The following is an 11,775-nucleotide window of genomic DNA, read 5'->3' as shown; positions in this document are numbered from 1 at the left end:
CCGGACTGTACAACCTATCTCCCACGCCTATACCCTATTTAATGCAAAGATATTCAAACACACCCTTCATAAATAAAACTGAGTAATACTAGGTGTCGTGACAAAAAGTTTTGAGATGACTGCTAAAAATCCAGCATTGCTGGGAACGGCTGTTGCTCCAGCTGAATTTGGGAACAATTCTGTAGATTGAGAAAAGAGCCCTTTTAAAAGTTGTGCACCTGCAGAAATGTCATTAAAAATCCAAACAGAAATACTAGAAAGCAGTTCTCATGTGAACTCGCCAACACTTTCATGATACAAGTATAACTCTCAGGCTGAGCACGCGGGATGTATAACACCCTCAAACAATGGGCTTTTGTTAATGAGCTCTGGAGAGGCTCCAATATAATTTACCATACAATGGTGCAGTGTAAGGGATGTGCAAATCCGTAAACACTCCCCCCCAGCGTTTTGTGGTTTTGAAACAGCACAGTAAGATCACATAACCTGAACTGCAGATGTAGGGACAGAACAGACATATCAGCCCTCCCCGGCTCAATTACCGGGACTCTGGATCAATGTCTTTAAAATACTTCCAGCATCATGGATCAGTGGCCATGGGAAAAGGAATAACACGATGGTGTTATGTGTGGGGTTTTGCTCGCATGTGCCTGTGAGCGCTGCGTAAGGCTTGATGCCTTTCATGGACTTTCTGAGAATTGCATATGGGCAGGAGTCATCAACTCACGGCTGTTTTCTGCGGAGGACATGCCTTAGGAAGGGACACCTTACCAAACTTAGAGGTTTTGGTAGCAAAGTGCATCAGCAGCTAGTGAACGGAAAGATTGAAAGGTGTTATGAAAATTATAACTCATTACTGTATTTTTCTAAAAGATTAATGTCAGATCCTCAGGAAAAGGGCATGTCTACAGGCTGCTAATTTATTACCAGTAAAGCTTGTTTTAATAAACTTGTGGTAAATATTTTCTGCTTTTAAGACCCTTTAAGGCTTCAAAGACTCCCATTTGCTTTAGGGTCCCTAGGGATGCTGGTGCCAATGAGACATGTTTCATTAATTATGTTGCACAAATAAGCCAAATATTGCACAAATGTGTGTAGCAACATTGTGAGGAATGCAGCAAGGACCCTTCCCAACTTCACACAGAGCAGAGCCGGCTGGGTGCACTTTTGAAGGACAATCAGGGCCTGAAGCACACACTTGGGTCCTGTCCACACCCCAAAATGGTATCGTTACTGTTTAGGTCAGCACAAAATTGCCAATGGTTTTCCCTCTGGAATTCAGAAACCTCAGGCTGTCTTTCACAGTCCACGGCCCTGTTAAAATAGGAATAGAAGGAAAAAGCACACGGCAGGGACACTGCAGATCCCCCACGTCTTGTTGGGTTGGAAATTATGCAAATATTGTGAGATACCGGAGGATGATGAAGTCTGAGGTTGTGTTCCCATAAGTCTTCTTCGCATGGACGGGGCTGAAAGTGGGGCATCTTGCTGTGAGGAGCCTGGAGGAGAGATATTCCTGGTCAGGTTCAGAGCCAGGATCCTTTGGTGCTGGAAAATGAAGATACCAGTGCTGTGAGCGGGTCTGCTGCAGTAAAACCGAACATACCAGGGAAAGGGAATAAAAAGAGATATTTCACAGCCATTAGTAAAAGGTCACTGAAACCAGACGATTATTGCACCTTTCAGAAGGAAAGAGAAGAGAAGAGAGAAGTTGGAAGAGCTACAGGCAAAGATGCTTTTCCCAGAGGGGCACGCAGGAATAGAAACCCTTATTTTGATTCTCACCTTACCTTTTTGCGTGCGTAACTCACACATAGACCAGCAAAAAGCTGCATCTTGTCTGAGCAGGTGAAAGCCCCCTGTTAAACAGGCAGTTGATAAACTGAAAGGCTGGAGATAAGCTCTTGGCCAGTCCCTCTCTAAACCAACTATTCTCACAATCTGTGTTTTCCTGGTATCCGAGAGGGGGAAATTAGCAAAAGCTCGGTGGTAACCGAAAAACGGAAAGATGTCGTTTGACTGGCTGGGCACACGAGCAATTACAAAAGCACACTGAAGTACTTACAGCTGAGGGAGACCGTAGGAGCATACGTTGACAGTGTGCCATATGTCAGGGTGCGTGCTGCTTTATATTACTTGGTGCAGCTTTGTGAAGGAACTGTACTTGGCTTGTATATGAATTTTAAATGAATTGTTAACACGTTTTATGAATCTGGTAAAGGGGTGCTGATGTGGGAGAGCGCACAAGTCTGTTCTGCGAGATGGAGTAAATAAATCATGACTTTCACAAGATAAAACTTTATTGAGTAGCAATAAACGACAGAAATACTTCTAACAGCATTTAAAGCTGTGTAAAAAAAAGAAAAAAAAAAAGCACGAAGGGCTGATTGCCCCCGAGTACGTGTGCTTGTAAGAGCTTGTGTTGCAGTGATGGGAGAGAAGGGGCTTCGCTGGAGGAGCGCTGGCTGTCAGGCGCTGTAACTCCCTGGGTCTTTGGTCCACAATGCCTTTCAGCACCTACATTTGTTGCTCACAGTATCTACAACATTTTGGTGCCTTTCCCTAGACATAATCCTTCTCTCACTCTGCCTTTCCTCACCATAAATTCCTCTGCTCTTTTGTCCTGAGGACAGTTTTGGACCAGAGGACGCATCATCTGTGCCACCCTCCTGTCTGGCTTCACACTCGGAGCAGGTGGTGGAAGTGGTTCTCTAGAATAACACACTCAAAGCCATCAGGGATGAGCAAGCCAAAATTAGACTGAAAAGCGGGCAAAACAAATTCCCATAATTTTATCTTAAAATTTTTCATAAGAATACCTTGACTCTTGTCAGTGCATTTTGGCCATTCGTAGTGGGGTGGGTAAAAGCTCCCTGGTAGGTTCTCTGCAGCAGGGGATGGACTCTAGAGCATCTTGGGCAACACATACAGGAATGGTACCATGAATTTTACTTTACGTGCTGGTGGCTGCCGTAGTGTTACACGTGAAACGTTGGAGATACAGAGAAGGAAACTGCCTGAACTGGTATCAAAAAGCTGTGGTAGCTTGAGCGGTGTGGGCCAGTGTCCTACCACACAAAACCAAGGCAACCCTTTCTAGAAGTATTCACTCAGCTTTAAAAAACACCTCTGTAGAAGCTGGACTCTGAAAAGAGCTTTTGCTGCTGTTTCCACCAGCTAATTTAGTGCCAAACCCTCTCAGGCAGCAACAGATTCTCTCTTTTATTAGAAAGTAACCAAGTAATTTTTCTGGACTTTCAAAACCAAAAAAACTATTGTTCTGCGTTATTGACATCAAAGTTATAGATTTACTTTACAATTTTATTCATGAAAACCTCTAGCTCTAAATTATAGTTCCTGGATTGCTTGCAAGATTACTGAATTCTGTTTACATCTCAGGTATTCTTTTCAGCATCTCTCTGTTCACAAGCCATTGATTTATGCTGCTAGAAGCCCATTTGCCTGTCTTACCCTGTCCTATCATGATGGCTTCTAGTATTTGCTTTTGTCTAAGACTGTAACTGTTTTAAATTTTTTTTAAATAAACCAGCATTTAAAAAGGCACTTTCTCATTCTCCTCTTGTATTTGTTTCTCTGTCATTTAGAGAAGAAAAAAATAGAGGTCTGTGGAGGTGCTATTCTGGGGAACACAGTATCTACCTGAATGTCTTTCCCTTCTTCACTGGGTTGCGTGTCTGGGTCTCCAAGAACCTGTGGGTCTCTTTTGAAAGTGCACTAGCTGAACCCCCAGCCTTCAGGCTGGGTCTTCATCTGCGTGTGCTCTGGAGATTCCTGCTTTCCGGAAACAAAAAGCCTGTGGGATCAGTCACAACACAGACACTGTCCGGCTTGGTACCCAGAGTCCTACCTTTACTCACGTTGGCTCTTCCTCTGCAACGCGCTCCTGCCTCTGCACTTCTCAGAGACCACCTCTCCCCTGCAAATTCAGCTCCTCGTGTGCTTTGGCCATTCGGGAAGGTTAGTTCTGCCCTAGGTGGAAGCTGGAGGTCCAGATGCAGCTTGAAACGGACCCATTCTGGTCTTTCTGCAGAGCTGCAAGAGGAATTACAAGGCAGACAGGCAACGTAATACTGGGAGACTTTAGAGGGCCAGGACTGATTTCCACACACCATGGAAGTGGGCAACAGGAGTAAAAAATTGTACTGCAGTATTTTCTGTCATTTCTCTGGAGTGCAGTTTGTACCAGGAGATAAAGAAGAGCCCATACAGCAGCTTTGTGGGTGGAACAGTCTTGACAGAGACCTAGTGCTATTTTAGAAGTAATGTCATTTGACCATCTGGAATATCAACTTTTACTGGTGAAGCCAAGTGTGGATATATGCAAACATACCTCCACTTCAGACATATTTTACCAGTCAGGCCTGGTAGGCCTGCCTTTTGAAAGAGCTTAATTTGAAATACGACTACAGTATTCAAGTTAAGATATTACGATGAGACAGCACAGATCTTCTTAGTCAGGGGATTACTCTGCAGAAGGATTTTTTTTTTTTCCCCAAACATTGAGTCAAAGATACTTATCTAAACTTACCCAAACAGCTTTTACTTCGAAATCTTATGTAAACAGGCATTTATGAAGTGAGAAATATCATCCTGCTTTACCTCAGCACTGTCAGATTTATTAAGAAACAGTTCACTAATTTTGTAGGTGCAGTGGTCACCCAGTGAAGTCAATGGCAATGTTTCCCCTGTATTCAATGGGACCAGGATTGCAGTCCGTAACTTGTGAAATTCGGATTCTCAAGATTTAGGTCTCTGGTTTGATTTTTCTCCAGAACTATAATCTGATCTATTATTTCTTTGCTCTTCATGGATATTGGAATGATCATAATTCATCAAAACTAGGAAATGAAAAGAAAATGAAAAAAGTTGTTTTATACAAAGACACAGGCAACATCACTTTATGCTCCCGGGAAAGTTGGCATTTTGCACAGACTCAGATTTCGTGCAACTATTCCCTCAGCCCAGCTCAGCACTCAATAAAGACAAGAGGAATTTCCATCATCCCAAAAGTTTCTTGGTTCCCAGAAAAACTCCCTTTAAACCTCAGAGATACCCACAGAAGCAGACACATGAATCTTTCTTCTCAGTAAAAAAAAAAGAAGTTTTGTAGAGTCATAAAGTTTAAAAAAAAAATATTTCACTTGCCTGATTGATCCCTTTTAGCTGAACGTGAAGTGGAATGAAACCTTTTGCAATGGGACAGTCTTACTTTTCCGCTAGTGCACTCACAGCAGACGGCAGACCAATAAATCTGTTCTTCAGCGTATCCACAATACCATCAGCTGATCAAGGCTCAGCTGAATGCTGTACGCTCACTGATGATATAGCAGAGACCCCAGATAAGTAACTTTATATATACACGACAGTAATCCCCCCTCCATCCGGACATTTTTAAAACATCTTGATATAGAATTAAACCAGAGAGATGTGAAAAGAGGTGAAATTATTCAGGATATACAATGGAGGAATTTTATTACCAAGCTGACTGCGTTATAAATCAAGTGCTCTGTAAATGCAATAAAACAATTGTTTAGTCTGCATGATTCATACCACAAACCTCAGTATTCTGTGTTTTGATCTTATTGCAGCAATAAACTGTCTAGACAGCAATTAACAAACTGTTTTTTCTTCAGATGTTTGGAGTGCCTTTGCTGCCTGATCAGCACTCAGAAATACAGGGCTTTTTCTCTATTCCTATTAATTATCAGGTTGATCAAGAAGCATGGTTAGCCGTTCTCTGTAATTGTACAACATTTCTCTTTAAGTGAATTGCTATAGGAAAAGTAGCGATAATATTGTTTTTCATTAGTACTAAGTACCTAAGATAAAGATTTATTTTACCATAGTGCTCTAGAATAAGCTTTAAAGTATAATTTATACTGAGCAATAGCATGCCATTTTAGGCCCTGATTCAACAAACTGATTACGCGTGTGCCCAACTTTAAGCATATAAGTAACCCTAAGAGAATGTGTACATTTAAATTTTGGAGCATGACTCAGTACTTCGCTGAATTATAGCCAAATAATTGATCCCTCACATATAGTTATCTCTTATCTTTTAACACAATAAGTGCCACAGACGCGCTGCGTTTCAGTCTCATGCTTAATGGCTTACCCGTGGGAGGTGAGATGGAAGGGGTCCTAAAGCCTAGGACAGCTTCTGGGGGGAAAAAAGATACTTCAGAAAAGCCTGCAGAAAGAGATTGAGTTCCTTCAGATAGTCATTTAACATATGCGATACAATGAAGCCTTTAAAAACCTATAATATAATTACACAGAGTTTTGCAGAAAGGTAAACAGAACTGTATTTCCCGTGGTGGCCTGTGCAGGTGAACCCTTCCGTTTTGGGAATGATTTAAGGTGTGAGAGGCATCACCCTGCAGCTGAAGCAGGGGCAGCACGGGCTGCAGGACGTTTGCTCAGCGCAAACACGGAGGCTGTAAACGTACGTGCCTGCGTGTGTGTTTATGCTCATAAAGCGGAGAGTGACTCATCACGCACCATTTCCCTCACCCAGCTCCTTGCCTTGGGAGCTGATGCAACTCTGTAAAATTCACAGGAGCTGGAAACAAACAGTCCCCCTAGTATTTTCGCCGAGTATGAAAAAGAGCAAAGTGGCGTTTTGTTGGTTTTCGGGGGCGTCCTTGGCTGTTCCGGCTGGTGGAGGAGCGGCTCCGCGCCGGGAGCTGCTTCGGCCTCGGCCTTTGCTGGACAGCTCCCGCCGCGGCGCCCGCGCTGCGGGGCCGGGGGTGCGGGGAGCGGGGCGTGCGGCAGGAAGCTGTGGCTGCCCCATCCCTGGAGGGGTTCAAGGCCAGGCTGGATGAGGCTTTGAGCAGCCTGGTCTAGTGGGAGGCGTCCCTGCCCGTGGCAGAGGGGTCGGAACTAGCTGATCTTTAAGGTCCTTTCCAACCCGAACCATTCTGTGATTCTATGCTGCGGGGGGGACCAGGGGATGCTGCGGGGCCAGGGATGCTGCAGGACTACAGCACAGCTCACCTACATACATGCGCGCGCGAGGAGAAACAGCGTGGTAAGCTCTGCCGGAGCCAGCTGAGCTCTTCAGGCAATGGACTTGCAGACAGGCGTCCAGTGGCGGCTGCACGAAACACATAGAAAATTCAGCCGGGGCACTTCACTTCCTTTAATCTGAAGAAATAATTGCACGGGGTTTAGCTGAAATTCTAAGTCAATGATTAAATTGTTCATATCTCAAAAGCAAAATGAAGAAATTAAATTTGAAGCTGCTTTTCGGAAGTTACTTGAATAATAATCCTTTAAATAATAATAATAATAATAATAAAGTGGGATGTTTTGTTGTGGGTTTTGGGTTTTGTTTGTTTTGTTGCCCCCCCCGCCAAGTGTTTTCTCTCATTCCCTATTGTGGCAGTGGAAGGGGGAATGGGGAAAAAAACCCAGAAGCATACAGAGAAGATAGGGGAAAAACTACAATCAAATCTGGTTTGATTATCCTTGAAAGTGGAAAAGTAACAAATTGGTTGAAACGGAACTTTTCAACTAAGTTTACAGTGTTCCACATTTTTCATTCACGGTGTTTCTAACAGTTCTGGAGTACTGCTTTGCATCTGCGGAGGTAAAATATTTTATCTCAACATAAAAGAAAATCCTGATAAACAGCGCATAAAGCACGCTTGCCATGCTGGCCAGCAGGAGCCACGCAAGCGGTATTTTTAAGAGTCACAAGTTGTATATGAAGACACGAAAAATACGCTGAAACTTGGGAAGTTATTTTTTGAGCACTATGTGGTTTATATGAAGTACTGCAAGGCATTTAATTTGTCTCTGATATCCATACTCCACAGCATAAAATAAATCCCTGATCCCTCAGCCAGTGGTGACGATAAGGTGACCAGTTCTAGTGCACTTGCGGAGGGACTATGTAAGTTTGATGTTCAGCTGCTAAGGACTCCAAATGCCTCAGATATTGATTCACCTGTTGATGGTGACCCTAGAGTTTCAAAGATTTCTTTGAGCACCTGTATTACAGCTTCCCTTGCTTTCCTGGGAATATTTGCAAAAAAAATGCCAAAACGCAGTCCTGTTGAAAAATTAGGAGCAAGTTTCAGGGTTCATATTTACATAATTTGTCTCTACAACTTAAGAACGTAGACAAGTAAGAGGCTTAGCCTCTTACTTAACCTTGAAACACAGGCAGGCGTCCTCATTTCATTCCTGAAAAAAAAAAACCAACCTTGAAGCAAAGAACCCCAAAGCTTCACCACGTTCTGTTTCATTGAGCAACGCCACAGTAATGGGGGCGAAAGGAAGATTCTGCACATAGATAGAGGAGGATACACATCTTACGGGTTATTGATTGAATAACTGATAAGTCCAACACACAGTAATTACAGCGGAGAAGTCTGGATGTCAGGATTTGTCGGTTATATCTGGAGGGGCTGGAGCAGATGTGAGGGGAGACTATGTAAGTGTGACCCTGGGAAGTGTGGGAACCACTGTAGGAGTCAATAAGTGCCCCATAATCCACTGACAAATACTTGCTATGTTTGTTTGGTTTTTAAATTTCAAAGAGCTTTGCTTAAAGAGTTGTACACCATTTATAAAATCCTCCTCTTGCTTCAGCTTCTTTTTCTTTCCTTTTTTTTTTTTCCTCATTTTTTTTATTTTTAAATCAACTCATTCCTTTGGAAAGCTTGAAAAGGAAGCTTGCTTTCATTCTAATTTGCTTTTCCTCTATTATGTATGAACACTGGGCAGATTTAGCAGGATCGCCCATGAAGTCAGACCTGCAGCTTTGATATACTTTCCCTGAAGAAAAATCTTTGTCTTGGGGGGCAGGGGGGGAAGTAGAACGATGCGGACTTTTCAAACACTTATTAGGACACACGTACAGCCTGTCAAATCAAATTGTGAGCTTGCTAACCTTGACAGTGTCCCTTTAAATTAACTTTGCAGCCTGGAAACACACAAACAAGATGTTTTAAGGAATTTATCTGAAGCGGCAGCACTGGCAAAGCCGAGGTTGCTCCGCTGCTTGTCCGGCGCAAGGCTTGGTGACTGAAACCCTGGTGGGCTCAGTGCACCCACCGCCTTCCTGGGTGCTCCCTTCGCACCCACCCGCGTCCCCTGGCTCGGGGCAAGGGGGCAGAAGGGGCCTGTCTGGGAAGCTGGGGTGGAAGCTGGTTTGCTTTATGACATTTGCCAGCAGCAGCAGCGGCGTGTGAAGCACAAACAGGAGGCTCATCTCATTGTGCTGGCCAAGGAGGGGTCCCCCTCTGCCATGCTGGTGGGATGCTGTGGCTCAGCCGGACATGGGTTCCCTCTCACAGCTGCGATGCATCCATCCGGCATTCCAGAAAATTGCTACTGACGTCGGGGAAAGCTGCCTTCGCACTGGAAAGGATGAGCGTGTACAGGAGGGGCCTGTCCCCTCGGCTGGGGGCTGCCGGGGAGATGGAGAATGCCCCCGCCACCTCCATGAAAAAGCAAGGCAAGACTCAGAGGTGCAGCCAAATCTCCACTGCGGGTATGATTCCCTTGCGGATTTAATCCACATCGACATGCTCCTAAAACGTAAATCACACTTTGTCCTCTGACTGTCCTCAGGGTTTTAGCTCATCGAACTCCCCCACCTAACTAGGCACCCTGTAAAATATTTTTAAATATGTTTTTAGAATATTTTTAAAAGTCAGTTCAATGTAACTTAAATCCAGAAAAAAAAAATAAATCCCAGCACAAACTTTTCCTAATTTGTTTTTTAATTTTAATCTTGGGCATGAAAACACATTTTCCCTGTTCACTTGAGCATTTTCCTTTGGCTTTAAAAAAAAAAAAAAACAAAAAAAACCAAAAAACCCAAAACAGCGGGTAAGGGCTGTGCTGATAAAGGAAGGTGGGTGGAAGGCAAAATAAATAAATAAATAAGGCAAAAAAAAAGGAGAGAGAGATCTGATGTGTCCTTTGTGCTGCTGCACAGAAACTGCTGCCTGTAACACTACAGCCAGGCCGGCTCATTGTACAGCCAAACAGCAAAACAGTAGCATTGTTAAACCGGATTGCTGAATTTCATTAATTTTTTTTTTTCTTTTACACAGAGGTAAACCCACATTTTTACAGAAGGCAGAAAAGCAGGCTCGTTTAACTATTTTTCAAGATTTTTTTGTAGAAGCACAGACAGCCTCTACAAGAGGGAGACGCTGCTATAACTCTCTGTCAAACTATACGCAGCTGTTACAAGTTTACTTTTTCTTTCACTTTATTTTTTTTTTAACTAACATCAGATCTTTCCAATAACAAATTGCAATCCTGGCACCCGTCTTGCAACACAGAAAATCTTTAGCGGGGGGAAAAAAAGAAAAGCTAAGTATTAAGACCATGGAAGTTGTTCAAAACAGGAACGCAACGTTGTACAAGACTTACCTGCTTTATGGTTTTATTCCAAACTCTAAATTCAGATCAGTTTCTTCAAAATGCTCTGCTCCTTTTCCAAACCAAGGCCGAATTCACTGAAAAGCAGGTCTAATAGCAAGAGAGACCCATCTAGCTCACAGTTTTATATTCAAATCAAGGAAAAATAGTTTCACCTGGTTTTGACCCAAAAAGTCAGGTGACATTCATCTATTTCAGACGACTATAACTTTGAGAATTAGCTTTCCTTTAAACTTTGGGGATTTAAGTGGTTAAAACCCCATATCCGTCAGAACCTGGCAGATTATTCTAATGCGTGCCATTTATCTCTAAACGTCAAGTTTTACATAGGTTTCAATATACCCCTAAAGAAAGACAAAACAAGCTTAAAATCTGAATATTCCAAATAGATGTTGTTGCATTTTCTTCCAGTTAATGCTGCCAAACAGTGAATCTAATTAACTGGACACAGGAGGCCCTTTATGAATGGAATGTAACATAACCATACAAAGTAATCTCGTTACGTTGTAACAAGAGGTTAAATACCACTTCCTGCTATGTAGTAGCTGTTAAGTATAGTATTGATGAAAAATATGCTAATAACACCTTTTGAAAAGAATAGCTTAGTTCTTGTTAGCTAATCTCTGCAAGCTGTTTGGTAAGCTGCTTTTGTGCTATGGTTATATCACATGCACATCAAGCAAAACTATTCTGTTATGTCTATCACCGGGTTTTAAACTATGGGATTTTTTTTTTTTTTTTTCTTTTTTTCCCTCCATGGGGAAGATTTACATATATATCCATATAAATCTATATGCGCACAAATCGCCAGCATGTCGCTCCGTTCCCCAGCGCCCTTCCCACCGCCCCCCCCCCGGCCCTGGCGTCCTCTCGAGGCTCCGGGTGCGAAAGGAGCTGCCAGGCGTGAGGCTGCCGGGCCCCATCAGCCCCACCGACGCGGGATGAAGATGGAGCTGGAAACAAGGGTTTGGAACCCAGTCTATGCTGGAAATCCCCCAAAGTTCCAAAATAGGGCTTTTTATACAGATTTATATAGAGAAATGAGAATCGGGCTTATTCTTTCACTTGTAAATCAACAGAAATCTGCTCATAAATCACTGCTATTCGCATCTGGGGGATAATTATTAGTCAAAGCTCACAGTCAAACCTGAAATTTCAACTTGAGAATGATGTAAAAAAATGTTAACTCTTTTAAATCACGGCAGCTGGAACGGATTTTCACAGTCACTGAACTGATTTGCAGTTGTATTAGTCGATCAGCATCTCCCATTAGGTGTCTCTAATGCAGGCAGGGACATCACGCTAAGCCCCTGGATTTCTTCTGTGCATGGGCCCATCTTTATCTGGAGA

The 11,775-nt window shown here is 43.1% G+C and overlaps 1 long non-coding RNA gene across 4 annotated transcripts; it reads right to left on the bottom strand.

The window, feature by feature from the left end:
• Window positions 1–3,672: 3,672 nt before the first annotated feature.
• LOC141750123 (uncharacterized) lies at window positions 3,673–10,530 on the bottom strand. Of its 4 annotated transcripts, XR_012589576.1 has the most exons (6): window positions 10,417–10,530; window positions 7,018–7,167; window positions 6,137–6,211; window positions 5,167–5,336; window positions 3,869–4,859; window positions 3,673–3,792 (listed from the first exon to the last, which is right to left on the bottom strand). It is a non-coding gene; the product is annotated as an uncharacterized LOC141750123 (long non-coding RNA). The 4 variants fall into 4 exon arrangements; XR_012589573.1 differs by having other exon boundaries at window positions 3,869–5,336; XR_012589575.1 differs by having other exon boundaries at window positions 3,869–5,336; window positions 6,137–6,181.
• Window positions 10,531–11,775: the final 1,245 nt, after the last annotated feature.

Source organism: Larus michahellis, chromosome 12 (genome assembly GCF_964199755.1).
Source record: "Larus michahellis chromosome 12, bLarMic1.1, whole genome shotgun sequence".
Lineage (NCBI taxonomy): Eukaryota > Metazoa > Chordata > Aves > Charadriiformes > Laridae > Larus > Larus michahellis.
This window is presented reverse-complemented; position numbering and strand designations above follow the sequence as displayed.